This window comes from Hordeum vulgare, chromosome 5H (genome assembly GCF_904849725.1).
Source record: "Hordeum vulgare subsp. vulgare chromosome 5H, MorexV3_pseudomolecules_assembly, whole genome shotgun sequence".
In the NCBI taxonomy this organism is placed as follows: Eukaryota; Viridiplantae; Streptophyta; class Magnoliopsida; order Poales; family Poaceae; genus Hordeum; species Hordeum vulgare.
In genome coordinates this window covers 380,173,237-380,190,084 of record NC_058522.1, presented here as the reverse complement: position 1 = coordinate 380,190,084, position 16,848 = coordinate 380,173,237, and the positions used below count along the sequence as shown (strand labels likewise).

General features: G+C 46.6%; 1 long non-coding RNA gene across 1 annotated transcript; it reads right to left on the bottom strand.

Moving 5' to 3' along the window:
- Positions 1 to 1,131: 1,131 nt before the first annotated feature.
- LOC123451863 lies at positions 1,132 to 1,671 on the bottom strand. The gene is made up of 2 exons (XR_006632507.1): positions 1,579 to 1,671; positions 1,132 to 1,312 (listed from the first exon to the last, which is right to left on the bottom strand). It is a non-coding gene; the product is annotated as an uncharacterized LOC123451863 (long non-coding RNA).
- Between the last annotated feature and the right edge of the window lie 15,177 nt (positions 1,672 to 16,848).

Below are 16,848 nucleotides of genomic sequence, written 5' to 3'. Positions count from 1 at the left end.
GAAATAGAGATTCGCAAGTAAAGAACAAAAGGATCACCTCTAGCTTCATGAACTGAGATTAAGTAGACATCCATGCATGTAGTCGACATCAAGAAATATTTATGATGGGTATGAAAGGCTAGGTAAGAACAAGCAAAACTATATTTACACAAAATCGGGAATCAAGCAAAAGAGGTTGTGGTTGTTTTCTTGAGACATAATCAAGAAACGGTAGTACGTGCGGCACAAGCGGGAGAGACGAACAGAGAGAAATTGTACATCTACCCAACAATTATTAGCAACACTAGCAAAAAAAACCGTGCGTTGCACCGGAAAAAAAACTCGAACCCCAGACCCCTTGGTTGAAATCGAGCGGGGGTAACCTGCTTGGCTGAAGTTCTTCATGTGACACAGGAGCACGGGATTGCCACAAATACTAAGTTGCTCGTCTTCTTCTCCATCTTACAATGATGATGGTCTTCCTCTCAAACTGGTCAAGGCCAACACAATTGTCAATTTCTCACAATCTTACAATTTATTTTGGTTGTGTTTGCATCCAAGTAGGATTCTAGGTGCTGAGCAGATGATACCAAAACACTGAAGCCCCAGTCAGATTTTAGATCCAATCTTTTATGCCAACCAAAGTGCTCACAACCTAACACGAATATTGCTATTCTTTGGTCAGTGCTCATCACTATTACACCCCCTGCTGGATTTTTATATGGAGTTATCTAGTTTTTCTTTTTATCCTTCCTAATTCCAATGGTTCCAGGAGATCATATAAGTGTCCGGTTACCTCTGAGACTCAAGGATTTGGATATTTGTCAAAGTTTACAATTGTGAAAAATGCCAAGCATAACCTGCTTACGATTGTGGGCTATTACCACAATCATATGTCTTCTGATATTCTCTTTCCGGCAATCTGAGATTTTTTTTCTTTTTTAGGTAAGGTCAAAACTCCATTGAGAATTGTATGAACACATAATACAAAGATCGAGCAGGACAATACGACCAGCGTCTGCTAAATGGACAATTTTGGAAATTTCTGTGTCCATGTGTTGCGATTCACATTCATTGCCTACATATGAAGTTATGAGCAATAACAGAAACATTTATAATCCAGAAACAAGCGGCCAACCACGGTGCCAAACAACATCAACTGAAATTTTTCATAGTCTCCTATAGCAACGATGAGATGAAAACCAACCTCGAGGCCCTGGCAATATGGCAACATCGCCTTGGCGTCATTCTCGCCGGGCGAGGGCGACGGGGTCCTGACCGATGGCGACCGGATCGATCCAGATCGGGGCCTTGGTGACCGGCGGCGGTGGCCCTGTCATCTCCTGTATGTGAGATTCGGAGGGGAAAGCAGGGGGAAGCAAGATGATAGAGAGAGAGGAAGAAGGCGCTGGGCATGAGGTCCATGGGAGGAGCTTCTCTCCCTGGATCCATGAGGAGAGCTTGGAGGGTCAGGCGCTCGAGCCCCCTGAAGCTGCTGCGCGGGGGCTATCCCGCTCACAAACCAGAGGGGATTGAGAGAGAGAGGAGTTGGAGGAAGATGGATGAAGGAAAAGAAAAGGGCAGCGAGGAGGGTCTCACCAGCGAGCTGCAAGGGGGTCTGGCGGCGCTGCAACTGCTCCGGGCCCCAAGCCGACCCCATCCCCGCCGTTCCCGTGCTACCAGCCTCACCCGCAAGAAGCATGGCCGACCCCGAGCTCCTGCTCGACCCCGCGCTTGTCTCCTCGTCGGGGCGCTTCACCCACGACGGCATCCACTCCCGCAGCCACAACCACTTGGCGCGTCGCCGCTAGCCAACCCCTTTGGGATCGAGAGGAGGAGCCCCTCGAGCACCCAACCCTGCTCGCCGTGACCTGCGCCTGTTGTCCGCTTGCCAGCCATCGGGGATGGACGGATCCGGGGAACTCCGGTGTGGATCCGACCTTCCTTGCCCTCCTCGCCATGCCGGAGCCGTGCCGCGAAGCTCACGTCGCCAGTTAGGACCTGCGAGCTCTTTGTGCCGTGCCGCGAAGCTCACGTCGCCAGTTAGGACCTGCGAGCTCTTTGTTTCTGCACGCACGCAGGTAGACGAGCCCCAACTTCAGGGAGACCGCGGGTTGATTTCAATAAACCTCAGGGACTTTTTTTGCAAAAATGCCACGACGTAAGACAGAAGCGATTTGTGGTTTATTATTAGGGGAGATACCTAGAAGCGTACAGATTTGACATGCCAAATCGTACCTTGTGATGGTCATTGGGCAGCCACCGCGAAAATTCACTGTTTTGACCTTTTTGGTTAAGTTTATCCGGATGTGACCCTCTTTTGAAAAATATTTCGGATCTGACCCTTTCTTTACCGACGGAGCCTACGACGGTAGGTTTACACAGGCTACCGCGAGACCCTTTGGCGTAAGTTGCCGTTAGGCTAGACGGTGTCGTCTGGACTGCTGACGGGGATTAGTATCCTACCGCCACAATCTCTGGCGGTAAGGTTGCACAACCTACCACCACGGGGCTTGGCGGTAAGGTGGTCTGGAGCCTACCGCGAGGATCCTCTAGCGGTAAGGTGTTAAAACTAGAGCTGGCACGTTCCGCAGCCTGAAAAGCAAGGAAAATTACGGTAAGGTTGCACACCTTACCACCACGGGGCATGGCGGTAAGGGCCTACCGCCATGGCACATGGTGATAGGGTGTTATCACAAGGCTTCTATAACCTCCAGTTTGTTGCCATCATTTTTGGACACAACAATATTTCAACACATAGTTTTAACATAGCTAAGGTGAATAGTTTCAACACAGTTTCAACATGTTTTCACACATAGCTAAGGTAAATAGTTTCAACATGTTTTCACACATACATAGTTTCACTTGCTCCTACCCCTCTTGGAGGTACGGTCCTCGTTGTGCTTTGAACGTGTCTCGACACCCGTCTTCTTGCGCTGAGGAGGACGCACTCTCTGAAACGGCGATGGACTTTTCCAATCTTTCCTCAGTGCCTTCCTATTCTCTAGTTGGGTTGTCTGAGTTGGCGGAGGTCCGTCATCATCGTCGTACTCCTCTTCTTCATCGCTCTGTTCTACCTCAATCTCTTCTGCTCGTTCATCGTCGTCTTCTTCCTCTGCATCTTCTTCTACTTCATCCTCTGCATCTTCTTCATCTTCATATTCTTCCTCTGCATCTTCTTGGACAGGGGACGTAGCACACCCAAGCAGGCCCACCAAGTTGCGACATTTTTTGACAATCTTCTGCAATATGGATCAAGCTTATCATTACAAAAGAAAATGTCCATAAGAAAGAATGTAGAGGCTCGATGTTACCTTCATTGATTCCCTCAACTTGTTCTCACTATCTCGAGTCCCGTGGATAGAACTTAACGCATCAGAGGCTTCAAAAATGCTTTTGTTCAGCTCCGAAGACTGTAAAACAATAAATGAGTCACACTCATTAAAGTATATATTTCATCAAACCACAGGTTGAAAACAGATAAACAGAACTTACAATTATGTTCATGAGGGGTGCATACTCCCTAAATACGCCTTTTAGCTCTCTGATGCTTTCATTGTAGGCTTCATTATCGGAGCCGTCATCATAAAGATCTTCAATATCTTCTATCATCCACTGGGGCCTCAAGCGCATACGACACTTTCTGCCATCGTCGTACCACAACCGGTGCGCCTTGTAGTCATCCTAGTCGAGTACTCTTCTCTCCCGATCTTTGCGACCTTGTCGTTCGTTGCATTGCTGGACGTATTTGACATGTGTCTCTCCCCAGTCTACGACTGACTGATTATTCTATCTGCTCATACTGCAAGGCGTAGTAAATAATGTAAAACATCATTAAGAAATGTATGTAAAACATGAAAACGAAAACACGGAAATATAAAACAATGCACTCACACGTGTAGGTCCAAGCCATCGGTGTCGATGAGATCGTCCGGTGGGGTATGTTGTGCCTTACCAAATTGTGCGGCAACACGATGTGGCATGTGGTACTCGACGACATAGACACAAATCATGGGCACCATGCACCACCAGAGAAGTCTGTCATGCGTGCACATCACGTTTAGCTGGAACCCCCATTCTCGTTCAGCATAAGGCTTCCAATTAACCCAGTACCAAAAAATGGTTAGCTAACGTGACAGTGTCATCAAAAAACTTCAAAAGCTAGTTCGTATACCTGGAAAGGCATCAGAGCATCAATCTCATTGGTGAAGACCTTGTACAAAGCCTTGGATGTGACAGTGTAGATGGCCACCCGGTCCCAAGCGTACGCGACGGTCGGATATCGAGTTTCGTCGCCATCATCTTCGCCATAGTCTTCCCATTCCCGCGGTTGGAGTTTCTCCGGATGCCCCACTGGGATTCGCTCCCACATCCAAACAGAAAGGGCCTAGGAACATCCACATATACCGGATGATGCTTCCGTCCTCTGTGTTGCATCGTCAAGCTACAAAAAACATGTTGATGATAAGATGACATAACTTAAAAGAGCACATGTGACATAACTTAAAACAACGAACTATTCTCTTACCGAAAGGTATAGGTAGGCGAGGCCGGCGGCCACCCAACTGTACCCTGCATCCCAGTCGGCTAGGAAGTCGAGATACATCCATGTCCTGAGAGTAGTCTGGAAACATAACCTCTCTCAGAAGATACCACAGGTAGGCCCTGGCGTACTGCTCCACCACTCGGGGTTCGACACCATCCAAGCACTTTCTCCGGTGATTCAGAAGCCAGGGCATCGGTACGCCGGAAATCTGGTTAGCCTTAGCGAGAGGGCAGTCGCCGATAAGTGTGATAACACTATCCTCCCAGTTCCTCCTGTCCACTTGGCCAGTGAGAGCACGACCATCGATCGGTAGGGCCGTAATCATCTCCCAATCCTGGAGGGTCACCGTCATATCCCCACATGGAAGATGGAAAGTGTGCGGTTCTTGCCGCCACCGGTCAATAAAAGCTGTAAGGGTCGAGTGGACGAGCATCGGTGGCTTACGCTTGAACTGCAGGACGAAACCCAACAATCAGGCTCTCTTGTAGAACAGCGCGTAGCGCTCGTCATACACCATCTTAATGGTAGTCCTGTGACCCCTCATCCGCATTGGCGGAAGCATCTGCCAAAATAAAGACCGAAAAAATTAGTAACTTATTTTCATTAATTTCAAATATTTCGTTCAACAATGGTAATTACCACTCCATTCTCAATGAAACGGGCACGATGACCCTTGTCAAACGCAGGATCAAGCATGGTATACTTAGTTCCGATGTTGTCCGCAAGATGTGCCCTCCTACAAAAATTTCATAAACATAACCATAGATGAACATAAGCATAAATTAAATAGCATAAGCATGAATAAACACGCCTTGATTCATATCACAAAGGTTAATCACATCAAAACAAACCTATGAATTCATTCCTTCAACATGCATCATATCAAGATTTTTTTACATGAACTAGGGTTCATCATGTAGTTCATCATGAAAATACATATAATATCTCCAACAAGTAAATACAAGTTCAAATCCAACCCCATAGAACATCTAGAATCAACCTAAAACAATCACAAATTAATTCTAGTTCGAAAATAGGAGTGATTTCAATCAAATAATGCGATGAATCGAAAGCTATTTGACTAAAACTAAATGGAGGGATCGCAGGAGCTTACTTTTCTCGTTTTTGAGCCATCTAGATCCGCAAAAACGGTGAAGAAACAGAAGAGATCTGAGGGAGAGAGTGGAGGGGCGAGATAGTTTTCCCCTCTCCGTTCTTGAGGCAGCCATGGGGTCGGGTGGGGAGGGAGAACCGGCGGTGTGGGCCTTTAAAATGTACAAACCCTACCGCCATACCTCATGGCAGTAAGGTAACACAGGCTACCACCGGACCCTGCGGTGGTAGGGCCATAATGGCGACCGTCAGTTACACGCTGACGTGGCTTACTCAGCTACTGCCACACGTCTCGGTGGTAGCCTATGTTACCTTACCCCCGAAGCCTATGGCGGTAGGTAAAAGGGTCAGATCCGATTTTGTTTTTCAAAACGGGGTCAGATCCGACTATACTTAACCAAAAAGGTCAAATCGATGAATTTTGGCTCACAATAATTAGTAGCATACCCAATATAAGCCTTCAAATTTGATATTTATCAAGAAGCCTTGTGTAACATGCTTGTACTATCAGGAAACAAGAGACAACCATAACCTCAGTTTCCTAAGTTCCAAGAAAAATTTAACAAAAATGTAGACAAGCTAAATTAAATTTGGTGTCGCATACCTCATTCTCGGTCCTATGTATATATGCAGATAAAAGGCTCTAATAATAAACCCAAGAACCAATATATTGAGTTGGTACGTTCTCCCACATTTGTCTGCTAAGAACAAGAACAACTTCAACAAAGGGAATCAATCTATCGATACTTAGGTAGCAACTTCAAAGTAATATGAGACGATTCAACTGGCACATGGACATAATACACATAGAATAGCATTATCCATATATTTTGGGCATCAAGTATTCTCAGACATGACCTAAATTTGGTTTCTTGATTGCATATGTACGTGGGAAATAACTTATTTCACTTAATATCTGTCGAGTATCGTGGTTGTTTAGAAAACATAGATAGACTAGGATTTGCTCCTGCCTTGACTTGTACTTGAAGATGATCATGTACTTCTATATATATGCCCACGAGGATCAAGCAATACAACAACTATTCCACCAATCCCTCTCTCCCTTCTAACATGGTATATGCCGCAAGTTCCTAGACCTAGCTGTCGCCTGCTGCTTCCGCCCTGTGCGCCGCCCCGGGGCTGGTCGACCTTCATGACCTCCACCGGGGCCCGCGCCGCCCGTACCTAGTGTTAGTCCGCCGGTCTTGTTGACCGGTCGCCCTAGAGAATCCTTTTCCCGATCTCTTAATCTGGATTTTTTTTCTCTTCCGCCTGTCCCTTTGATCGACGTTTTTTTTTCGGTTTTCCACTCTAAGATTGGTTTGCGTCGTCCGCCGCCGCCATCGACCCCCGCGCCTCTACTCCGACACCGGCTCGACTCTTCACCGGCCACATTGTCATCTACCGTGCGGCAAGGCTGGATGCCTCGCCCAAGGGACGCCTTCGTGCGTCACCACCGACCGCTCGCCCGCGTGGTCTTCATTGCCGGCTCGTCTTTGTCATCATCACCCGGGACATCACCGACAAAGTCGCCATCAACTCCGATTTGTGTGTCGTTCCCGTAGTGGCGCATAGAGGGTTGCCGTTGGTCTGATCAACCGATCACGCACCTGTCTTCGCCAAGGACGTCCCCAAGCATGTTCCTATGCCAATCGAGCCACAAGATGTCGTCGCATCGTCCCTTCGGACTGCTGCATCACCCCCCCCCCCCCGAGATCCTCCCATCGACTGCTCCGACCTGCATGCCGCTACCGCCGATGCCCCTTCGAGCCATTGCGCTTTGGCACGCGGTCCACACCGCCGCCCCGAGATCCTCCCGATGGTTACACCCGTAGCCACCGTCGCCTCTTCACGGCTATCGCGCGCGCGGCACGCGGTCCACGCTGCCGCCGGCGGAGCCGTTGCCTCTGCCCAATTGTTCTCCCCGTGGTTGCCCCGACCCACGAGCTGCCGCTACACCGCCCCTTCAGACTGTAGCGCGATGGCACGCGGTCCCCTCCCCCTCGCCGCCTGAGGCCGTCCCCATGGCTGCACCGACCCGCAGACCGCCGTTGCGTCGTCCCTTCGGGTCGTACCGTCGCGGCATGTGGTCCATGTCGCTGCCCCAAGGTCTTCTCGCGGCTGCCCTGACCCGTGAGCTGCCGCTACACCGCCCCTTCAAGCTGTAGCGCGGCAGCATGCAGTCCCCGCCGCCGCCCGAGGCCGTCCTCGTGACTGCACCTACATGCACACCACTGTTGCGTCGCCCCTTCAGGCGTAGCATCGCGACACGCAGTCCACATCGCTGCCCCGAGGTCTTCCCATTGTCGCCCCGATCCGCCTGCTGCCGCTACGGCGCCCCTTCGGCGCGTAGCGCCGTGGCTCGTGCTCCACTCCACCGTCTGTATGTGTCGCGCTGCCTCCCTTGACACGGGAACGTCACCGTTCGTGCCGGTCTTCATCACGCTGTCAGGTTCTTCCTTGCCTACTTCGAGCATCACCGCAGCACTCCTAACCAGCCGCCCCGGCCGCCGTCAGGCCACGCCCGCCGCTCCTCTTTGGCGACCCTGCGTCTCACCCACCCGAGCCACGCCGCACCTCTTCTTTGGTGCCGTTGTAGCTCGCTGATACGTCTCCAACGTATCTATAATTTTTGACGGTTTCATGCTATTATCTTGTCAAACTTTGGATGTTTTGCATGCCTTTTATTTATTTTCTGGGACTAACTTATTAACTCAGTGCCGAGTGCCAGTTCCTGTTTTTTCCATGTTTTTGACCCTTTCAGAGGAGATTTTGAAACGGAGTCCAAACGGAAGAAAATCCCTGAAAAGATTTTTTCTAGAATGAAAGAAGATCGGAGGACTTGGGAGGCAAGCCAGAAGAGCCCCAGGGGCCCCACAAGCCCCCACCTCACGGCCAGGGGGCGCGCTATCCAGGCTTGCGGGCCCCCTGGAGGTCCCCCGACCTAGGTCTTGCGCCTATATATTCCCAAATATTCCCAAAAAAATCAAGAGACGATCGCAATTACTTTTCCGCCGCCGCAAGCTTCTGTCTCCGCAAGATCCCATCTCGGGCACGTCCTGGTGCCCTGCCAGAGGGGGGATTCGGACACGGAAAGCTTCTTCATCAACACCATGACTTCTCCGATGATGCGTGAGTAGTTCACCATAGACCTACGGGTCCATAGCTAGTAACTAGATGGCTTCTTCTCTCTCTTGGATCTTCAATACAAAGTTCTCCATGATCTTCATGGAGATCTATCCGATGTAATCTTCTTTTGCGGTGTGTTTGTCGAGATCCGATGAATTGTGTATTTATGATCAGATTATCTATGAATCTTATTTGAGTTTCTTCTAATATCTCTTATGCATGATTTCATATCCTTGTAATTCTCTTCGAGTTGTGGGTTTTGTTTGGCCAACTAGATCTATGATTCTTGCAATGGGAGAAGTGCTTGGTTTTGGGTTCATATCATGCGGTGACCTCACCCAGTGACAGAAGGGGTAGCGAGGCACGTATTGTGTTGTTGCCATCAAGGGTAAAAAGATGGGGTTTTCATCATTGGTTTGAGATTATCCCTCTACATCATGTCATGTTGCCTAAAGCGTTACTATGTTCGTCATGAACTCAATACACTAGATGCATGCTGGATAGCGGTCGATGTGTGGAGTAATAGTAGTAGATGCAGAAAGTATCGGTCTACTTGTCTCGGACATGATGCCTATATGCTAGATCATTGCCTTAGATATCGTCATGACTTTGCGCGGTTCTATCAATTGCTCAACAATAATTTGTTCACCCACCGTGATATTTGCTATTATGAGAGAAGCCTCTAGTGAACACTATGGCCCCCAGGGTCTACTCCACACCATATTTTCGGCCTTACACTTTTTACTTCGTTGCACTTTCTGCCTTCAGATCTCACTTTGCAAACAATCTTGAAGGGATTGACAACCCCTTTGAAGCGTTGGGTGCAAGCTTGTTTGTGTTTGCGCAGGTACTTTGGACTTGATGAGGCCCTCCTTCTGGATTGATACCTTGGTTCTCAAACTGAGGGAAATACTTATTGCTCCTGTGCTGCATCACCCTTTCCTCTTCAGGGGAAAAACCGACGCAAACCAGAGAAGTAACAAGAAGAATTCCTACGTGCCAGGGAAGGACTTTTATTGCCGCAGCAGAAGAATTTCTGGCACCGTTGCCGGGGAGGAAGATCAAGTCAAGAACTTATCCAAGTAAGTGTTGCAAACTCATCTCTTGCATTTACTTTGTTTGCCAGTTGCCTCTCGTTTTCCTCTCCCCCACTTCACCAATTTGCGTTTTCTCGTTTGCCTTTTTTGTTCGCCCTTTTCTCTCGCTTGCTTTCTGTTTGCTTGGATGCCATGTGCCTTCAATATTCTTGCATCTTCGCTTGCTGAAAATCTAGTGATATGGATCCTCATCCACTTGCTAATCTCTTTAAGAGATCCAATTATGTTGATCCAATTGTTAGTGAGTTGACTACACTTGACTATCTTTATGGAGTTTTGCTTGAGATGCGTGAATCTGAAAATTGTGAGGAAGAAATTTATGAAGTGATTCACGAGGGCTCCTTGGATGAAAAGCATGATTGCAATGGTTTCACTATAAATTCTATTAGTGACAATCATGCTAAAAATATGCAAAACCCTAAGCTTGGGGATGCTAGTTTTGCTATGTCCACTACTTGTTGCAATGATCATGAGTGGGGCGATGATTTTTCTTATGATCTTGAAAATTTGTTTAAGCCTCATGATGAATATGATATTTTCAATATTATTGAAAGTGGGTTTGGAGAAGCCATGACTTTATTTGATGATAATCCCACTATTTTTAAAGAGCGTCAACTTTGCATGCATGTGGATCATGAAAAGAATATCCTATGTGATAGTTACATTGTTGAATTCGAATATGATCCCACATGTAATTATTATGAGAGAGGAAAATATGGTGGTAGAAACTTTCATATCACTAAATCACCTCTCGTTATGTTGAGATTGCTAGTGTCTCTTTCTTCTTCCTTGCATATGGTAACTATTGGTTGTCTTGACAATCTGTTTTCCTATAAAATGCCTATGCATAGGAAGTATGTTAGACTTAGATGTGATTTTCACATGCTCTATGATGCTCTCGTTGTGCTTCAATTCTTGTCTTTGTGTGAGCATCATTGAATTATCAATGCCTAGCTAAGGGCGTTAAACAATAGCGCTTGTTGGGAGGCAATCCAATGAATTTATCTTTTTCTTTCTGTTTTGTTGCGTCCACACTTTCATAATTCTGTTGTGATTGTGTTTTTTGTATTTCTTTTTGTGTTTGAGCCAAGCAAAAACTTTATGACTAGTCTTGGTAATGGTAGTTTGATCCTGCTGGAAAAAGACAGAAACTTTTCGCTCACAAGATGATTTTTCATTTTTATTCAGAAAGAGATTTTGAGTTGATTCTTTTTGCTTCTAATTTATATGCTTTTTACCCAGACCTTCGTAATTGTTCAGATTTTTTTGAGGTACCAGAAGTATACGAAGCATACAGATTGCTACAGACTGGTATGTTTTTGACATATTCTGTTTTTGTTGAGTTGGTTGCTTGTTTTGATGAAACTATGGTTAGTATTCGGGGGGGGGGGGGGGTACTAGCCATGGAAAAGTGAGAATACAGTAGCCCATCATCAATATAGATGGAATTCAAGTTTGCTACAGGACCAAAAGAAGTGGTAATTTGTTTTCTTGTACTAATGTTATCACAAGTTTCTGTTTAAGTTTTGTGTTGTGAAGTTTTCAAGTTTTGGGTGACGTTCTCATGGACAATGAGATAAGGAGTGTAAAGAGCTCAAGCTTGGGGATGCCCAAGGCACCCCAAGCCAAATTCAAGGACACGAAAAAAGCCTAAGCTTGGGGACGTCCCGGGAAGGCATCCCCTCTTTCGTCTTCAATCCATCGGTAACATTACTTGGAGCTATATTTTTATTCACCACATGATATGTGTTTTGCTTGGAGAGTCTTGTATCTTAGGAGTCTTTTCTTTTTGTTGTGTCACAATCATCCTTGCTGCACACCTTTTTGAGAGAGAGAGAGACATGCACTCATCGTGATTTTGCTAGAATGCTCATAGTGCTTCACTTATATCTTTTGAGCTCGATACTTTTGCTCTAGTGCTTCTCTTATATCTTTTGAGCTAAATACTTTTGCTCTTGTGCTTCACTTATATCTTTAGAGCACGACGGTGCGTGATTTGGTAGTTGGCTTATGCTATGAAAGTAGTCCCAAATGTGCTAGGTACCCAAAGAGGATGCAAAAACCTCCATCTTCATGTGCATTGAATAGAAAGAGAAGTTTTGATTCCTCTCAATTAGTTTTGAGACGTGGATTCGGTAATATTGAGAGTTATGTTAGTAGGGTGTTGTGAATCTAGAGATACTTGTGTTGGAGTTAGTGATTCCCGTAGCATGCACGTATGGTGAACCGCTATGTTAGGAAGTCGGAGCATAATTGATCTATTGATTGTCATCCTTTGTGTTGAGGTTGGGATCGCGCGATGGTTTACACCTGCCAACCCTTCCCCTCGGAGTATGCGTTCAGCACTTTGTTTCGATTACTAATAAAAACTTTCGCAATAAGTATATGAGTTCTTCATGACTAATGTGAGCCCATGGTATAGATGCACTTTCACCTTCCACCATTGCTAGCCTCTCTAGTGCCGCGCAACTCTCGCCGGTGCACAAACCCACCAAATTCCTTCCTCAAAACAGCCACCATACCTACCTACTATGGCATTTTCATAGCCATTCCGAGATATATTGCCATGCAACTCCCACCGTTCCGTCTCATGACTTATGCCGTCACTCTCATATTGCCATTGCATGATCATACTAGATCGTTGCACATCCCGGTACACTGCCGGAGGCATTTCCTATGGAGTCATCATCATTGTGATCTTTGAGCTGCGAGTAAATAGAAGTGTGATGATCATCATTATTAGAGCATTGTCCCATGTGAGGAAAAAAGAGGCCAAAGAGCCCAAAAACAACAAAAAAGGAGAGAGAAAAGAAAAAAAGAGGCCAAAGAGCCCAAATAATAATAAAAAAGAAATGAGAGAAAAAGAGAGAATGGACAATGGTACTATCTTTTTCCACACTTGTGCTTCATGTTAGCACCATGTTCTTCATGATTGAGAGATTATTGTTTTGTCACTACCATATGCTAGTGGGAATCTTCGTTTAGAACTTGGCTTGTATATTCCAATGATGGGCTTCCTCAAAATTTCCCTAGGTCTTCGTGAGCAAGCAAGTTGGATGCACACCCACTAGTTTTCCTCTTGAGCTTTCACATACTTATAGCTCTAGTGCATCTCTTGTATGGCAATCCCTACTCATTCACATTGATATCTATTAATGGGCATCTCCATAGCCTATTGATACGCCGAGTCAGTGTGACCATCTCCTCCTTTTTGTCTCACAACCACCACCACACTCTATTCCACCTATAGTGCTATATCCATGGCTCGCGCTCATGTATTGCGTGATAGTTATAAAAAGTTTGAGAAAGTAAGAGTGTGAAAACAATTACTTGGCCAATTCCGGGGTTGTGCATGATTTACATTAGTTGTGTGAGCATGATGGAGCATAGCCAGACTATATGATTTTGTAGGGATAACTTTCTTTGGCCTTGTTATTTTGAAAGCTCATGATTACCTTGCTAGTTTGCTTGAAGTATTATTGTTTTCAAGTCAATAGCAAACTATTGTTTTGAATCTTATGGATCTGAACGTTCATGCCACGTGAAAGAAGTTGCAAAGGACAACTATGCTAGGTAGCAATCCACATCAAAAATTCATTCTTTATCACTTCCTACTCGAGGACGAGCAGGAGTTAAGCTTGGGGATGCTTGATACGTCTCCAACGTATCTATAATTTTTGATGGTTTCATGCTATTATCTTGTCAAACTTTGGATGTTTTGCATGCCTTTTATTTATTTTCTCGGACTAACTTATTAACTAGTGCCAAGTGCCATTCCTGTTTTTTCCATGTTTTTGACCCCTTCCAGAGGAGATTTTGAAACGGAGTCCAAACGGAAAAAATTCCCCGAAAAGATTATTTCTGGAACGAAGAAGATCACAAGACTTGGGAGCCAAGCCAGAAGAGCCCCAGGGGCCCCCCAAGTCCCCACCCCGCGGCCAGGGGGGCATCTAGGCTTGTGGGCCCCCTGGAGGTCCCCTGACCTAGATCTTGCGCCTATATATTCCCAAATATTCCCAAAAAAATCAAGAGACGATCGCAATTACTTTTCCGCCGCCGCAAGCTTCTGTCTCCGCAAGATCCCATCCGGGGCACGTCCTGGTGCCCTGTCGGAGGCGGGATTCGGACACGGAAAGCTTCTTCATCAACACCATGACTTCTCCGATGATGCGTGAGTAGTTCACCATAGACCTACGGGTCCATAGCTAGTAACTAGATGGCTTCTTCTCTCTCTTGGATCTTCAATACAAAGTTCTCCATGATCTTCATGGAGATCTATCCGATGTAATCTTCTTTTGCGGTGTGTTTGTCGAGATCCGATGAATTGTCGATTTATGATCAGATTATCTATGAATCTTATTTGAGTTTCTTCTGATCTCTCTTATGCATGATTTCATATCCTTGTAATTCTCTTCGAGTTGTGGGTTTTGTTTGGCCAACTAGATCTATGATTCTTGCAATGGGAGAAGTGCCTTGTTTTGGGTTCATACCGTGCGGTGACCTCACCCAGTGACAGAAGGGGTAGCGAGGCACGTATCGTGTTGTTGCCATCAAGGGTAAAAAGATGGGGTTTTCATCATTGGTTTGAGATTATCCCTCTACATCATGTCATCTTGTTTAAAGTGTTACTCTGTTCGTCATGAACTCAATACACTAGATGCATGCAGGATAGCGGTCGATGTGTGGAGTAATAGTAGTAGATGCAGAAAGTATTGGTCTACTTGTCTCGGACGTGATGCCTATATGCTAGATCATTGCCTTAGATATCGTCATGACTTTGCGCGGTTCTATCAATTGCTCGATAGTAATTTTTTCACCCACCGTGATATTTGCTATTATGAGAGAAGCCTCTAGTGAACACTATGGCCCCGAGGGTCTACTCCACACCATATTTTCAGCCTTACACTTTTTACTTCGTTGCACTTTCCGCCTTCAGATCTCACTTTGCAAACAATCTTGAAGGGATTGATAACCCCTTTGAAGCGTTGGGTGCAAGCTTGTTTGTGTTTGCGCGGGCACTTTGGACTTGACGAGTCCCTCCTTCTGGATCGATACCTTGGTTCTCAAACTGAGGGAAATACTTACTGCTCCTGTGCTGCATCACCCTTTCCTCTTCAAGGGAAATACTTACTGCTCCTGTGCTGCTGCCCCTCCGACTCCTTGACATGGCATGCAACTTGTGCAGGTCCCTCATCTGCGCATGCCCGGTGCTCGCAACACCGACGCGTGCCTTTGTCCCCATTGTGTTCCTAGGCCTGACAAACCTAGAGCGATGCATCACCAACACCGTCTTCGTCCGTTTACACATGCCCGGTGTTGGCAACACAAATGCATGCCTTCGTCCATGAACTGTCCCCGGGATTGGCAAACCCAACACGATGCGTCGTCAACTACGTCTCTTTCCCGGTGCATCACTACTTCGACACCACTCTGCCCATCCCTAACTCGGCGCCTCCTTGCATCCGTGACTTCATGACGACTTCCTCGACACCGGCTATGATGACTCGACATCGACCATGGTGTTCTTCGCACGGCTACCTCGACGCACGGCTTGTTGGGGGACATTGCATGGGAAACAAAAATTTTCCTACGCACACAAAGACCTATCATGGTGATGTTCATCTACGAGAGGGAGATCGGATCCACATACCCTTGTAGATTGCTAAGCGGGAAGCATTAAGAAACACATTTGATGTAGTGGGACAGCTTCGTGATTCAACTCACCGTCGTCCCACGATCCGTCCCGATGTAGCACCAAACGGATGACACCTCCGCGTTCAGCACACGTACAACTCGATGACGATCTCCACCTTGTTGATCCATCAAGAGAGACGGGGAAGTAGATGAGTTCTCCGGTAGCGTGACGGCGCGCCAGTGATGGTGATGATCTATTCCTATAGGGCTCCACCCGAGCTCCGCAGAAATCCGATCTAGAGGAAGAACTACGAGGTATATGTTTGAGTTGCACGTGGCAAAGTTGTGTCTCAAAAACCCTAAAACCACTAGTATATATAGGAGGAGGGGAGGGGCTAGCCTTGGGGCTCAAGGGACACCCTAGGGCGCCGGCCGAAGTGGAGAGGAGGACTCCAACTCCAATTCGGTTTGGGGAGGGAGGAGTCCTCCTCTCCCTTCCCACCTCCCTCTTTTTATTCTTTTCTTTTGGTTTTCTCTTCTAGTGCCATAGCCCACTTGGTCTGACCTCACTATCCCACTAAGGGCTGGTGCGCCACCCTAGGACTATTGGGATCACTCCCGGGTGGGTGGGCCCCTCTCGGTGAAAACCCGAAACCTATTCGTCACTCTCGGTACACTGCCGGTAATGCCCAAAATCTTTCCGGGGACCAAATGAAACCATCCTACATATCAATCTTCGTTTCTGGACCATTCCAGAAACAATCGTGACGTCTGTGATCTCATCCGGGACTCCGAACAACCTTCGTTCACCAACACCTATAACTCAACTATACCGAAACATCACCGAACCTTAAGTCTGCATACCCTGCAGGTTCCAGAACTATGTAGATATGACCTGAGACACTCCCCGGTAAATATCCAATAGTGGGACCTGGATATCCATATTGGATCCTACATATTGTACGAATATCTTATCGGTTGAACCTCTGTGCCAAGGATTCATATAATCCTGTATAACATTCCCTTTGTCCTTCGGTATGTTACTTGCCCGAGATTTGATCGTCGGTATCTCTATACCTATTTCAATATCGTTACCGACAAGTCTCTTTACTCGTTCTGTAATACAAGATATCGTGACTAACACTTGAGTCACATTGCTTGCAAGGCTTATATGTGATGTTGTATTACTGAGTGGGCCTCGAGATACCTCTCCGTCACACGGAGTGACAAATCCCAGTCTTGATCCATGCTAACTCAACGGACACCTTTGGAGATACCTGTAGAGCACCTTTATAGTCACCTAGTAACATTGCAACGTTTGATACACACAAGATATTCCTCCGGTGTCAG